A 15,162-nucleotide genomic window follows, 5' to 3' on the forward strand; every position below is an offset into this window, starting at 1 on the left:
ATGCAATGAATTCAATTCTAGAAATATTGAAAATTGTGAATGGTATTGAACTCGTAAGCTGATTATATATGTTCCATGAACAACAAATTCAGGTTGTGAAGATTGCCAATCTCTTCTGGGATGTTTCCTTCATGTAAATTGGCAGATATTTCTAAAGTCTCCTACCTTGAGGCATTCGAGAGTGACGAAGGAATGTGTTAGAAATCCGCTTATTCAATACGCTGCTTTCTTTAGAGCTCAAAATTCATAAATTCTAAATTCACCTCTAACAAAGAGATAATACCAATTTCCACTTTTTTTTTACAATGAATATAAATATTGCACTAAGGATGACATGCATGCACTACTCAAGAAATGATCCCTTAATTAGTGACACATGTTTTTAAAGCTGTCGAGATGTCATGACATGATTTAAGATTGTAAGTTTCAAAAGTTAATATTTTTCTTCTGAAAGATTGAAACTACGTACGTGCTCTATTAAATACTACTTTATTAATCGAAACAGATAAAGTAACTTCTTTTATATAGTTTAAAATACCAGTAATAAAACATATGAAGGAGTTATTCAACTTTCTAATCGGAAATAGTGTCATATAAAACGGAATGGATAGGATAGGATATAAATACAAATATATATATATATATATATATATATATATATATATATATATATATTAGTTATTTATTTATTAGTTATATATATAGTAACTACCCAAAATCTTGATCTCATAATTTAACCATCTTTCTTTAGTTTCCAAAAATAACCAATTTATAAACAACTTACCAATTCTTTAAATTCCATATATTTCTCTCCATTCCATTGGATTTAATTTCTCCCAACACAAACACACCTCCTCTAACCCTGGCTACTTTCCCCCTATGATTAGCCAGGGGAAATCACTAGGCGAATACACGATGATTCACCCTTAATTTCAATTTCTTCGTGCGCTTGGATGCATCATCTATCCTCTTGCAGGATGATGAGCATGAAGAGCGCAAAAATGGAGAAAAAAGGGACAATTTTGATGCATAAATATGAGATTGGTAAATTGTTAGGCCAAGGTACATTTGCCAAAGTCTATCATGCAAGGAACCTAAAAACAGGACAAATTGTAGCTATTAAGGTAATTGACAAAGAAAAAGTCATGAAAGTTGGCCTAATTGACAAAATCAAATGTGAAATTTCTGTTATGAGATTAATTAGACATCCAAATGTTGTTGAACTTTATGAAGTAATGGCTAGCAAAACAAAAAATTATTTTGCAATGGAATATGTTAGAGGTGGTGAATTATTCAATTAGGTTGCTAAAGGGAGGCTTAAAGAATCAACAACGCGAAAATACTTTCAACAATTAATCGCGTCGGTTGATTTCTGTCATAGTCGAGGGGTATATCATAAGGACTTGAAGCCTGAAAATATACTCCTTGATGAAACTGGAAACCTAAAGGTTTCTGATTTTGGGTTGAGTGCTCTTTTCAATACGAAAAGACAAGATGGCCTCCTCCACACGACGTGTGGAACTCCAGCATATGTCGCGCCAGAGGTCATAAATAAGAGAGGATATGATGGCGAAAAGGCAGATATTTGGTCATGTGGGGTGATTTTCTTTGTATTGTTAACTGGTTATCTTCCATTTCATGACACAAATTTAATGGAAATGTATAAGAAATTTATAAAGGGATATTTAAATGCCCTGAATATTTTCCTTATGAAGTGAAAAAACTACTTTCAAGAATTCTTGATCCAAATCCATTTTCAAGAATTACATTAGCTAAGCTAATGGACAATAATTGGATCAAGAAAGGATTCAAACAAATTGATAAACCACTAATTTTGGATCAAGAACACGATGATGATTCACCTCGTAGTGTTTTTGATATTGTGGATGATTCAGATGCAGAGTGTTCTTCAAGACACAACGAACAGAGTTCATCAGCAATAATGAAGCGTACTTGTTTGAATGCTTTCGATATCATTTCTCTTTCTCCTGGTTTTGATCTCTCTAGCTTGTTCGAGAAAGATAAGAGTCATAGGTCGGATGCTAGATGTAACATCCGACAATTTGAAGTGGCTTTGAAGGAGCTTGAATTCGGAAATAGTCTTTTTTGGAAAAAAATTTTGTAAATCTGGAAATTTGGCTAAGTGTAAAAAATCATGAGTTTTTGGCCAACTTCCAATAGTCGTAACTCCTAGCTCAGGATGAGTTAGGAGTAGTTCCAGTTATGGTTGCGAAGCCCTTGGAACGACCTTTTCAACGCCACCGAGTTTGCTCAATTCCGAGTTTGTATGAGGGAGTTATGCCCTGTAGAAGTTGGGCAGTTGGAAAGGAATTTCGTCCGGAAATTTAAGGGGCATTTTGGTCCTTTCACAAATATTTTAATTGAGCTCATATTGTTGAGTTAGGATGATCTTTGGATCATTTTTGTCCCTTTTTGAAAGAGAAAGAGTTAGGGTTCTTGAGATTAAAGAAGAGAAGAAGGAGAAGAAGAAGAAGAGAAGAAAGAGGAGCTAAGTCAAGATCGTGTGGACTTTCGTCGAGGGTGATCCCTATCTAAGGTATGTGAGTTTTTTTGTGTGGGTTGATCCTTTCCCCCACACACACCTAGTTTATTCTATGATTTGAGATAAGATTGGAATAGTTGTTGGAGTTGTTAAAGTCGTTAAAGTTAGTGAAGTTGTTAGTTGTTGTTGATGTTGTGGATTGTGTAGTTGAAACCTATTGTATGTTGAGGGAATTATGATTCTAAGGGTTATGACCATTGGAAGTTGATTCACCATTAATTCGCAGCAAATTTCTGGGCTGTCGATTTCCCATCTACGGGACTGACCTACGGACCGTAGATCGATTGACGGTCCGTACTGGTCAACCGTCAACCTGGTCAGAAGTTGGGCTCTGTGAGGCATCGATCTACGGACACGATCTACGGTCCGTAGATCGATCCACGGACCGTAAGTCGGGACCGTAGTTCAACACTTAGTCATTTCTTTTCACTGAATTCTGGGGAAGTTTCTGACTCGATCCACGGACCTGCAGTACGGACCGTAAGTCCATCTACGGTCCGTCGATGGCGTCCGTAAGTCACACCTGTGTCACCAGAAATCTAAAGTCTCAGCCAAGTTTCCCCATCCCTTTTCTCACTTTCTCAAGCAAGTTCCAAAGTATTATACCTATGTTTTATGGTTGTTTCCGACACTCCATAGTACGTCTAAGAGTTCAAGGATCCCTCCATAACATGTGATCGAACACCTTGAATTCATTATTCCAATTCAAGGAAAGATAGTTCCAAGTCAAGTGAAGTTAGCAGTCAAGTTAAGTCAGGAGTTTAAAGTTGAGTTCGTTTCTCAAAGTTATTAGGGAACTATGTATTCCCAAAGAAGTTTCAAAGAAATGTTTTTTTACATTTGAATAAGGTTGGAAACTGAGATTTCCAAAGGGGCCTTCGGGCTAGTTTTTGAGTAATTATCTCATATCAGCAGGAATAAATATGCTTTAAAAACATAAGAGCCAGTACATTTTTGGGAGTAGTATCGAGCACCGAGTTGGGGGAGCGTTCCAAAGAACCCACAGCCCCCATAGAACCATGTTAGCCACCATGGGTAGAAAAGGATCATGCTTTTCAGATGAATCCTTTTCAGATTAGACTAGTGGATCCATTAGGCAGTTCAGGTCTTATACCTTTGGCCGGGTATAAGATGCTCTGGCAGCGTGAGGTCGATCGCTGTATCATCACTATAGCTCTTATGTGATGGTTGTCGGTTAGAGAAACTCCCACAACAGTTATTGTATTTTCATACTCAGAGATTATTGTATTTTTATATACATCAGTTCATTGTATTTCTATATACATTTCAGGCTTATTGTATCTTTGTATACACACAGAGTTTATAGCATGTTATAAACAGTCTTTCTTTTTATCGCTCTTGTTTTAAATTGCCTTATATTGAAAGAAGTCAGTCGGGTTGAGTTGAGTTGAGTTGAGCCAGGTAAGCTATTCAGTTTCTTCCAGATTTCCTTCTAGCCTTTGTTGCTTAGTTCTCCAGCTTGCATACTCGTACATTCCATGTACTGATGCCAGTTGGCCTGCATCGTTTCATGATGCAGATTCAGGTATCCCAGATTAGCAGCCTGCACGTCGTTGATCCAGCTGAGCACTCCAAAGTCAGTGGTGAGCCTCTTTGCATTTCGGAGGGCTCAATTATTGGGTGTTCTTAGTTTTTGATTTTATTAGGATGTTGCGGGGTCTGTCCCAACATCCATCTCAGTTTTATTTAGAGGCTTCATAGACGACAGTCAGCTAGTTTTGAGTCTCTTATCTATGTATATATGTAAATATCCTATTTTGAGACTCGGGTTGCCTTATGGCCATACTTTATAAGTTAAGTTGTTTTATAATATTGCATCGCTTTGAGTTATTCTGTTGAGTTAGGTTTCCGCTGAGTTAAGAAAGCCAGGCCAAGGGTTCACTTGGGGCCAGAAATGGTCTCCGGGTGCCGGTCCCGCCCAGGGTGTAGGCTCGGGGCGTGACAAACTTGGTATCAGAGCAAAAGGTTCAAGAGTCCTAGGGAGTCTATGAAGCCGTGTCTGTAGAGTCCTAGTTATCGGTGTGAAGCGCGCCACATCTATAATTGGGAGGCTGCAATATTTAGGAAGATTTCTTATTTCTTCACACTCATTTCGTGCGTTAGAGTTGATCTCTAAAAAGTTTCTTTCTAATCCGTGCTTGCGCGTGTTTCAGATAGTCATGCCTCCACGAAGAGTTGGCAGAGGGCGTCTTCCTAGACGCTATGTTGATGAGCAAGAGTTACCTGATGCATCTGGGGTGCAAGGTCAAGGGGAAGTTTCTAATGCCGAGTTCAGAGAGGCAATTAGAATTCTGAGTCAAGCTGTAACTAATCAGATTGGTCAGCAAAGGGGAGCTCGACATGACGGAGCTGATACTTCAAGGATTCGTGAGTTTTTGGGGATGAATCCTCTGAGTTTCACGGGTTCGAGCACTACTCAGGATCCATAAAACTTCATTGAAGAGTCGAAGAAGATTTTTGATGTGATGCATGTGTCAGATACTGAGCGGGTTGAACTAGCTGCATATCAATTGAAGGATGTTGCTAGTACTTGGTTCGACCAGTGGAAAGGGGGCATAGTTGAGAATGCACCACCTGCGAGTTGGGCCTGTTTTGAGAAAGCTTTCTTGGGGCATTTCTTTCCTCGAGAATTGAGAGAGGCCAAGGTATGTGAGTTTCTTACTCTTAAGCAGGAGTCTTTGAGTGTTCAAGAGTACAGTCTGAAGTTCACACAACTATCCCGCTATGCTCCGGAGATGGTTGCGGACATGAGGAATAGAATGAGTCTGTTCGTTGCTGGGCTGTCTCGGTTGTCGAGCAAGGAAGGTAGGGCGGCAATGCTTATCGGGGACATGGACATATCAAGGTTGATGGTTTATGTGCAGCAGGTTGAGAGAGAGAAGCTGAGGGACAGAGAAGAGTTCAGAAATAAGAGAGCTAAGATCGGGAACGAGTCCGGGCAGCAAAAAGGTAATTCAAACCGTTCCTCCTTTCAACAAGGGCAAAGGGGACCTGCTCCATCAATTGCTAGAGCACCTGCACCCAGATACAGAGGTGAATTTAATGTTCAGAATTCGAAGGACTTCAGGGCTAGACCAGCACAATCTTCGGGTAGTGTGGCGCAAGGGAGTAGTAAGCCTCCGGTCTGCGCCAAATGTGGTAGGAACTACTCAGGTACTTGTCGAGAGGGCTCCTTTGGTTGTTTTAGGTGTGGTCAGAATGGACATTTCATGCGAGAGTGTCCAAAGAATAGGTAGGGTAATGGAGGCAATAAAGCACAGTCTTCTTCAGTTGTTCCCCAGACAGGACGGCACCTAGAGGAGCTACTTCTAGTGTAGGTGGAGGAGTGAACCGCCTTTATGCTATCACCAGTCGCCATGAGCAAGAGATTTCTCCAAATGTTGTCAGTGGTATGATCAAAGTCTTTGCTTTTAATGTGTATGCTTTGCTAGACCCAGGAGCAAGTTTATCGTTTGTAACTCCTTATGTTGTAAATCAGTTTGAGGTTCTTCCTGAAAGACTTTGTGAACCCTTTTGTGTTTCTACACCTATTGGGGAGTCTATTCTAGCGGAAAGAGTTTATCGTGATTGTCCTGTTTCCATCAGTCACAAGAACACCAAGGCTGATTTGGTTGAGTTAGACATGGTAGATTTTGATGTCATTCTAGGTATGGATTGGCTTCATGCCTGTTATGCATCATTAGACTGTAGAACTCGAACGGTCAAATTTCAGTTTCCGAATGAGCCAGTCATAGAGTGGAGTAGTAGTTCAACAATGCCTAAGGGTCGTTTCATTTCGTACCTTAAGGCAAGAAAGTTAGTTTCGAAGGGTTGTATCTATCACTTAGTCCGAGTCCATGACTCTAGTGTTGAGATACCTCATTTCCAGTCAGTTCCTACTGTAAGAGAGTTTCCAGAAGTGTTTCCTGATGATCTACCCGGAATTCCTCCTGAGAGAGAGATAGATTTCGGCATAGATCTCATTCTAGATACTTGTCCTATCTCTATTCCGCCATATAGAATGGCACCAGCAGAGTTGAAAGAGTTGAAAGAGCAGTTGAAAGATCTCCTAGAAAAGGGTTTCATTCGACCGAGTGTCTCACCTTGGGGTGCTCCGGTTTTGTTTGTGAGGAAGAAAGATGGTTCCCTCAGAATGTGTATAGACTACCGCCAGTTGAATAAGGTTACCATCAAGAACAAGTACCCTCTTCCGAGGATTGATGACCTTTTTTATCAGCTTCAGGGTGCCACTTGTTTTTCAAAGATTGACCTCCGATCAGGCTATCATCAGTTAAGGGTAAGGGAATGTGATATCCCAAAGACAGCTTTCAGAACCAGGTATGGTCATTATGAGTTTTTGGTCATGTCCTTTGGTTTGACCAATGCACCGGCAGCTTTCATGGATTTGATGAATAGAGTCTTCAAACCTTATTTAGATATGTTTGTTATTGTCTTTATTGATGATATACTAATCTATTCAAGGAATGAAGAAGATCATGCTAGTCATCTCAGAACAGTTCTTCAGACTTTGAAGGAGAAGGAGTTGTATGCCAAGTTCTCTAAGTGTGAGTTTTGGCTTAAGTCTGTGGCATTCTTAGGCCACATTGTGTCTGGTGATGGAATTAAAGTTGATACTCGAAAAATTGAGGCAGTGCAGAATTGGCCTAGACCCACATCTCCAACTGAAATTAGGAGTTTCTTGGGATTAGCTGGCTATTATAGAAGGTTTGTTGAGGGATTCTCAAGTATTGCATCTCCTTTGACAAAATTGACTTAGAAGACAGTGAAATTCCAATGGTCCGAAGCTTGTGAGAAAAGCTTTCAGGAATTGAAAAACAGATTGACTACAACTCCAGATTTGACGCTACCAGAAGGTACTCAAGGTTTTGTGGTGTATTGTGATGCATCTAGAGTTGGTTTGGGTTGTGTCTTAATGCAGAATGGCAAAGTTATAGCTTATGCCTCCAGACAGTTGAAGGTTCATGAGAGGAACTACCCAACCCATGACTTAGAGCTAGCTGCGGTAGTATTTGCTTTGAAGATATGGCGTCATTACTTGTATGGTGTGCATGTCGACATATTCACTGATCACAAGAGCCTTCAATACGTGCTTACCCAGAAAGAACTTAATCTCAGGCAGAGACGGTGAGTAGAGTTACTCAAGGACTATGACCTGAATATTCTTTACCACCCAGGTAAGGCTAATGTTGTTGCTGATTCTTTGAGCAGGTTGTCTATGGGTAGCACCGCCCATATTAAAGAAGGGAAGAGAGGGTTAGCAAAAGATGTGCACAGACTGGCATGCCTGGGAGTCAGCTTTACAGATTCCGCAGAAGGAGGAATAGCGGTGACGAGCAGGGCCGAGTCATCATTTATATCAGAAGTGAAAGAGAAGCAAGATCAAGATCCAATTTTGCTTGAGTTAAAGGCAAATGTTCAGAAGCAAAGAGTATTAGCTTTTGAACAAAGGGGAGATGGTGTATTGAGATATCAAGGTAGATTGTGTGTACCTGTGGTAGAGGGACTCCAAGAGAAGATTATGGAGGAAGCTCATAGCTCCAGATATTCAGTTCATCCAGGTTCCACCAAGATGTATCGTGATTTGCGAGAAGTTTATTGGTGGAATGGCATGAAGAAGGGCATTGCTGAGTTTGTTGCTAAATGTCCAAATTGCCAACAAGTGAAAGTTGAACACCAAAGGCCCGGTGGTTTGGCTCAGAGGATAGAACTTCCAGAGTGGAAGTGGGAGATGATCAATATGGATTTCATCACAGGGTTGCCAAGATCTCACAGACAACATGATTCTATTTGGGTAATTGTCGACCGAATGACAAAGTCAGCTCAGTTTCTACCGGTAAAGACTACCAATAGAGCAGAAGATTATACCAAGTTGTATGTTCAAGAGATAGTGAGACTTCATGGAGTCCCAATCTCCATTATTTCAGATAGAGGTGCACAGTTTACTGCACAGTTCTGGAAATCTTTTCAGAAGGGCTTGGGTTCAAAGGTGAACTTAGGTACTGCCTTTCACCCTCAGACTGATGGGCAAGCAGAGCGCACTATTCAGACCTTAGAGGATATGTTGAGGGCTTGTGTAATCGATTTCAAGGGTAGTTGGGATGATCACCTACCTCTAATTGAATTTGCCTACAACAACAGTTATCACTCTAGCATCTAGATGGCTCCATATGAAGCTCTTTATGGGAGAAGATGTAGATCTCCTATTGGATGGTTTGAAGTTGGTGAAGCACAATTGATAGGACCAGATTTAGTTCACCAAGCTGTGGAGAAAGTGAAAGTGATTCAAGAGAGGTTGAAAACGGCAAAGAGTCGTCAGAAATCCTACACTGATATTAGGAGAAGGGCATTAGAGTTTGAAGTAGATGATTGGGTGTATTTGAAGGTTTCACCCATGAAAGGCGTTATGAGGTTTGGTAAGAAGGGGAAACTTAGTCCTCGGTACATTGGACCTTACCGCATAGCCAAGAGGGTTGGCAATGTTGCTTATGAGTTGGAGTTACCACAGGAACTAGCAGTGGTTCATCCGATATTTCACATCTCTATGTTGAAGAAGTGCATAGGCGATCCTTCATTGATCCTGCCGACTGAAAGTATTAAGATCAATGATAAATTATCTTATGAGGAGGTTCCTGTTCAAATCTTGGATCGTCAAGTTCGTAAGTTGAGAACGAAAGATGTAGCCTCAGTTAAGGTCCTTTGGAGGAACCAATTTGTTGAGGAAGCTACTTGGGAAGCCGAAGAAGACATGAAGAAGAGATATCCATATCTCTTTGAATCCGCAGATCAAGGTACTAATTCCCTTCTTAACGCTCTTTAAATTATAATGAGCATGTTGTCGTTATTGTTGTTGTGTTTGCATAGTTGCTTGTTGGGTGGTTGAGTTGTTGTTGCACCCTTAGCCTTATAAGAGTAACCTCATTCGAGGACGAATGTTCCCAAGGGGGAGATATTGTAACATCCGACAATTTGAAGTGGCTTTGAAGGAGCTTGAATTCGGAAATAGTCTTTTTTGGAAAAAAATTTTGTAAATCTGGAAATTTGGCTAAGTGTAAAAAATCATGAGTTTTTGGCCAACTTCCAGTAGACATAACTCCTATCTCAGGATGAGTTAGGAGTAGTTCCAGTTATGGTTGCGAAGCCCTTGGAACGACCTTTTCAACGCCACCGAGTTTGCTCAATTCCGAGTTCGTATGAGGGAGTTATGCCCTGTAGAAGTTGGGCAGTTGGAAAGGAATTTCGTCCGGAAATTTAAGGGGCATTTTGGTCCTTTCACAAATATTTTAATTGAGCTCATATTGTTGAGTTAGGATGATCTTTGGATCATTTTTGTCCCTTTTTGAAAGAGAAAGAGTTAGGGTTCTTGAGATTAAAGAAGAGAAGAAGGAGAAGAAGAAGAAGAAGAAGAGAAGAAAGAGGAGCTAAGTTAAGATCGTGTGGACTTTCGTCGGGGGTGATCCCTATCAAGGTATGTGAGTTTTTTTTTGTGTGGATTGATTCTTTCCCCCACACACACCAAGTTTATTCATTGATTGAGAAAGATTGGAATATTTTTGTGGAAGTGTTGAAGTTGTTAGTTGTTGTTGATGTTGTTGGTGGTGTTATTGAAATTATTGTTCGTTGTGAGACATGATTGGGTCGTATTTTTTCGTTGAAATCCTATGGTATGTTGAGGGGACTTTGATTTTCAGAGTTATGACCCTTAAAAGTTGATTCACCATCAAATTGCAGAAATTTCTGGGCTGTCGATCCCCATCTACGGGCCTGACCTACGGACCGTAGATCGATCGACGGTCCGTACTGGTCAACCTTCAATCTGGTCAGAAGTTGGGCTCTGTGGGGCATCGATCTACGGGCACGACCTACGGTCCGTAGATCGATCCACGAACCGTAAGTCAGGACCGTAGGTCAACACTTAGTCCTTTTTTTTATTCGTAAATGAATTCTGGGGAAGTTTCTGACTCGATCCACGGACCTGCAGTACGGACCGTAAGTCCATCTACGGTCCGTCGATGGCTTCCGTAGATGCCGCCTGTGTCACCAAAAATCTAAAGTCTCAGCCAAATTTCCCCATTCCTTTTCTCACTTTCTCAAGCAAGTTCCAAAGTATTATACCTATGTTTTATGGTTGTTTCCGACACTCCACAGTACGTCTAAGAGTTCAAAAATCCCTCCATAACATGTGATCGAACACCTTGAATTCATAATTCTGATTCAAGGAAAGATAGTTCCAAGTCAAGTGAAGCTAGCAGTCAAGTTCAGTCAAGAGTAAAGTTGAGTTCATTTCTCAAAGTTATTAGGGAACTATGTATTCCCAAAGAAGTTTTAAAGAAAGGTCTTTATATCTAAACAAGGTTGGAAATTGAGATTTCCAAAGAGCCTTCGGGCTAGTTTTGAGTAATTATCTCATATCAGCAGGAATAAATATGTTTTAAAAACATAAGAGCCAGTACATTTTTGGGAGTAGTATCGAGCACCGAATTGGGGGAGCGTTCAAAGAACCCACAGCCCTCATAGAACCATGTTAGCCGCCATGGGTAGAAAAGGATCATGCTTTTTAGATGAATCCTTTTCAGATTAGACTAGTGGATCCATTAGGCAGTTCAGGTCTTATACCTTTGGCCGGGTATAAGATGCTCTGGCAGCGTGAGGTCGATCGCTGTATCATCACTATAGCTCTTATGTGATGGTTGTCGGTTAGAGAAACTCCCACAACAGTTATTGTATTTTTATATACATCAGTTCTTTGTATTTCTATATACATTTCAGGCTTATTGTATCTTTGTATACACACAGAGTTTATAGCATGTTATAAACAGTCTTTCTTTATATCGCTCTTGTTTTAAATTGCCTTATATTGAAAGATGTCAGTCGGGTTGAGTTGAGTTGAGTTGAGCCAGGTAAGCTATTCAGTTTCTTCCAGATTTCCTTCTAGCCTTTGTTGCTTAGTTCTCCAGCTTGCATACTCATACATTCCATGTACTGATACCAGTTGGCCTGCATCGTTTCATGATGCAGATTCAGGTATCCCAGATCAGCAGCCTGCACGTCGTTGATCTAGCTGAGCACTCCAGAGTCAGTGGTGAGCCTCCTTGCATTCCGGAGGGCTCAATTATTGGGTGTTCTTAGTTTTTGATTTTATTAGGATGTTGCGGGGTCTGTCCCAACATCCATCTCAGTTTTATTTAGAGGCTTCATAGACAGACAGTCAGTCAGCTAGTTTTGAGTCTCTTATCTATGTATATATGTAAGTATCCTATTTTGAGACTCGGGTTGCCTTATGGCCATACTTTATAAGTTAAGTTGTTTTATAATATTGCATCGCTTTGAGTTATTCTGTTGAGTTAGGTTTCCGCTGAGTTAAGAAAGCCAGGCCAAGGGTTCGCTTGGGGCCAGAAATGGTCTCTGGGTGCCGGTCCCGCCCAGGGTGTAGGCTCAGGGCGTGACACTAGATTCACGACACAAAAATTTGCATCTACTATCGTGTCAAGGCTAGAAGAAGTAGCTTCAATGGGGAGTTTTAAGGTACGTATGATAGTATAGTATCAGTGAAATATGTTCATCTGACCACCCTAGAGCCTATATGTGACTTTGCCTATAGGTTCATCTCATCTAAAAGTTTAATCTGATCACCTTTAGCTTATGACCATCTTAGCTAAAAGTTTAGTATTTTAGAACGAACAAACTTTATATACTTTATTATGTCTTCAACATGTGAAGAAAAAAGGTGGGACGGTGAAAATGCAAGGAAGCAAAGAAGGGAGAAAAGGGCAATTAGCAATTGATGCAGAGATATTTGAGATTACTCCAGCTTTCCATGTTGTACAAGTGACAAAAAATCAGGAGACACTGCAGAATACAGGAACTTTTGTGATCAAGTCTTAAAGCCTTCATTAAAAGATATAGTTTGGACATGGCAGTTCAATGAGCAACAACAAGTGGAAAATCAAGAAATCAAGACTTAAGAGGTGAATATATGAAAACAAAAACAAGTTGTGGGGGTTAAGTTTCCTCTGTGAGACCTACAGGTCACGATTTCGAGTTTTGGATTCAGTCATTGATGTTTACGTTGCGTAGTTTGCCTGCATTACAATTTCAACCCTTGGATGAGAGCCTTCTCCACATCTTGCAAGAATGCAAGATACTTCGTGCATCGAGCTGTTTCTATTATTTTTTAAAAATCATGTAGGCATTATGATCATAGCATTTTTTGTCATTGCTCTTTTTGTTTGTTGTCTTGATGTCTTACTGTTTCCCATGTAAAACATTTATTATATTACCATGCCTATTTGTATTCATATAGTTAATTCCTCTTTTGCAACACTAACATTAAGAAGAAACAGTGACATTTATTGCAACCAACTAGCATTTCTGAAAACAGAATCATGCACAAATCAAGTGCTAAAACAAAACGAAAAAAGTGATCGATTCGGAACAATAAATACAGAGAACATGCTCAGCATGCAAGAAGTTGAATCTTAATCTTCTGTAGCATCCCTACAACATCTTTCATGTTTGTCCTTCTTGTCAGAGATTCAACACAACAATCTAATGCTACTTTCAGGATTGATGCCACGATATCTAACTCCTTCTGTACGCGATTATCCATTGGTGTAACCAAGTTGGCATCTACAACGTCCATTACTGCCTCGGGGAGTGAATAACTCACCCATTACTTCAAGCTAAGATCTCCCTCAAACTCACTAGGCTTTCTCCTAGTAAATGTTTCAAGCAACATAATCCTGTAACTATAGCCATCACATTTTATTGACACCAGTCCATCCAATCCATACTCTACAGTCAAACAATTAATTTAAAGATGCAGTATACTTTCTTGATTGAAAAGAAAATGAAAAATCAATGTTCAAATTAGCAAAAACAAAGAGATGTACCCGGTGCGATATAACCAAATGTTGCTAAGGTTTTTGTGTATAAATCACTCTCATTGTCACCAAGCAGTTTTGAAATACCAAAGTCGCTTAGGTGGGCAACCATATCCTCATCCAGCAAGACTTTACTAGGCTTTATATCACAATGAATCACGGGAGAGGAGCATCCATGATGGAAATATTCCAACGCACATGCCACATCTATCATAATACTTAGTCTCTGCCAGATGTCTAGGAAATAGTTGTGCGAATACAAATACTTGTCAAGACTTCCATTAGGCATATACTCGAGAACTAAAGCCTTAAAATCAAGGTTGGAACAACTAGTGACGACTTTCACAAGATTCCTATGGCGAAGGCTGCACAAAACTTCACATTTTGTATCAAAACTCTTAAATACCGCTTCCAGTTGCAGATTGAACACTTTAACTGCAATGGCAGTTCCACTTCTGAGAACGCCTTTGTAGACAGAGCCAAAACTTCCAGAACCAATCAGATTACTCTCGCTAAGCGTACCAGTTGCTTGGAGCAGTTCATAGTATGAAATTCTTTTTGTTGTTGCAATAGACAATGAATCAGCTTGTTGAGGAGCTCTTTTACCTCTTCTATACCTTATCCATAGGAACAAATACAAGTGCTATTCCTAGCAAAAGAAAAAGAACTAGCATTTTTTTCCTATTTGATCTATGCGTTGATGAGGTGGGGCATGGTGGGACATTAAACCTTGACAAACTACACAATGCTTCATTGTTGATGAAGAATTTACTTGATAGGCTCTTGAAAGGACCCCCAGAGGGTATTTCACCATGCAACTTGTTGAATGAAACATTGAAACGCTTGAGGTATTGTAGTTTCTCCATAGACATGGGAATAGTTCCCGATATATTATTATGAGAAGTGTCTAGGAATTCCAAACCTACCATGTTGCTCATTGAATCAGGTATAGATCATTGCAACTTGTTGTGTCTCAAAGAAAGTTGCTCCAGATTTTGCAATCCTCCAATTTCTCTAGGAATTCCATTTGTGAATTGATTCATTGACAGATCTATTAGTGTTGCAGCCTTTAGATTTCCAATTTCGGGAGGTAAAGAGCCAACCATGTTGTTTGATGACAAGTCAAGCTTCATTAGATCTTTAAGATTCCCTAAGCTTGTTGGTATATTGGAGCTCAATTTATTGGAACCTATATGTAACTCTCTAAGAGAAGTAACATTCCCTAAACAATTCGGAATAGATCCTGCAAGTTGATTTTGAGTCAAGTGTATCAAACCCAAATGATTCAATTTACATATATGATCTCCAATAAATCCAGTAAGTTTGTTGTAGTTAAAATACATACGCTGAAGGTTTCTCAAGTTGTGAATTGATGTAGGAATTGATCCAATCAAGTTATTATCAGAAAGCTCAAGGTCTAATAAGCTGCTTAAGTTTCCAACTTCATTTGGAATCTGGCCGTTAATGTCGCAAGTAGCGACATAAAACTTTACAAGAGATTTGGAGAAGTTCCCTACAGAGACTGGAAGCATGCCATTTAGAGGGTTGGAAGATAAATCAAGATATGTTAAATTTCTGCAATTGGTTAAGGAAGTGAGGAAGCTTAAAAATGAATCACTGGTTAAATTGTTTTCCCTCAACTTTAGGGCGTTTAGATGAGTCAAATATCCAAGAGAATTGGGAATCATTCCTGTGAGT

The 15,162-nt window shown here is 39.9% G+C and overlaps 1 pseudogene; it reads left to right on the plus strand.

The window, feature by feature from the left end:
• Positions 1–904: 904 nt before the first annotated feature.
• On the plus strand, positions 905–12,546 carry LOC125858335 (CBL-interacting serine/threonine-protein kinase 20-like; annotated as a pseudogene).
• Positions 12,547–15,162: the final 2,616 nt, after the last annotated feature.

This window comes from Solanum stenotomum, chromosome 3, assembly GCF_019186545.1.
Source record: "Solanum stenotomum isolate F172 chromosome 3, ASM1918654v1, whole genome shotgun sequence".
NCBI lineage: Eukaryota > Viridiplantae > Streptophyta > Magnoliopsida > Solanales > Solanaceae > Solanum > Solanum stenotomum.